The following is a 1,329-nucleotide window of genomic DNA, read 5'->3' as shown; positions in this document are numbered from 1 at the left end:
GTTAAGGTAGAAGTCTGAGGAAATCTATTAAGAGACTCATGAGTAAGTGGAAGATTCTGTCAAATCTTCATTGTCAGTGGACACATAAAACATATCAGCATCAGATTTTATTGCATATTGAGGTATGTGCTTATTTTGCACATATTTTCTCATTTTGAATTTAAATTTTCTCTTTCTGAACTAACTTAAAGTTAAGTGTTTAATGTCCTCAATATGAGGTGATTTATTTGTTTAACCAAAATTTAGGGAAATACATTTATATTGATGAAAACATTCTTATATCTGCAATAGATTTTATATTATTTTAATAAAGAAGGAAAAATGAATGGGTATAGTAAATATAAATTATGTATCTATATATCTATATCTATACACACACACACACACACACACACACACACACACACACACACACGCTCGCGCACACACACGCACACACACGTATACTCACACACCAGGTAACAGAAAATGGGATGGGATGGGGTTCTGTATTACTGTATTGTATAAATGAATTAGCCATTAATTAGAAATGTGTATTAACTATAACATTTTATTATATGTTATTTATATTGCTTTATTGCTTTCAATAATCATGATCTATTATTAATTCAGGAAATGTGTCCATAGACCATTATATATTTTTTATTTTCTCAATACAACAGGAAGAAGAAATCTGAATCAGGGATATTTTGAGAATACAGAATCCACCAAGTGGTAGATAATGATTTGTAGACAAAATTACTTTAATATATAAATATTGGTGTATGGTAGTTATTTTTAACAATTTTATGAGGTTGTATAACCTACACGAATGGGCTTTGCTTGTTACATTACCTAATTCCACATAAGGGAACATGAGATGTGGCTAAAAGGCAAAATCTAGCCAATATACCACTGCGCATGTGGGACTGCCCAGCTCCCTCTCCGACACAGGCGGCCCTCATTAGGTCTTCACTTAACCTGCAGACCGAAGTTCCAAAAGACTTTTGATGCCAATAAGAAGAGCTTTATCTTTTAAATTTAGAAATGTAGGCAATGGATGTGCAAGATACATTTTAATGAGTGCATTAAAACATAGCTTTAGTGGATAATAGCATTACAGGTTAGCTGCAGATTGACCCACTCTTTCAGGAAAACATAATGACCAAGATTTAACTCACAGTGGATAGAGAGTTTGGTCTTCTACTTATGGTTAATTGGGCTTCTAGTGCACTGGCAGGGGACCCTCCACTGGAAAATTATTTTCAGTGCAAAGTGAAAGAGGAGTCAATGATGAGGGTAGTATATTGCTGTCATGTTCCATGTAGTTTTAAAAATATCAGAGGGCCA

The sequence above is a fragment of the Hipposideros armiger genome, unplaced genomic scaffold (genome assembly GCF_001890085.2).
Source record: "Hipposideros armiger isolate ML-2016 unplaced genomic scaffold, ASM189008v1 scaffold_1117, whole genome shotgun sequence".
NCBI lineage: Eukaryota > Metazoa > Chordata > Mammalia > Chiroptera > Hipposideridae > Hipposideros > Hipposideros armiger.
Note: the sequence above shows the minus strand (reverse complement) of the source record.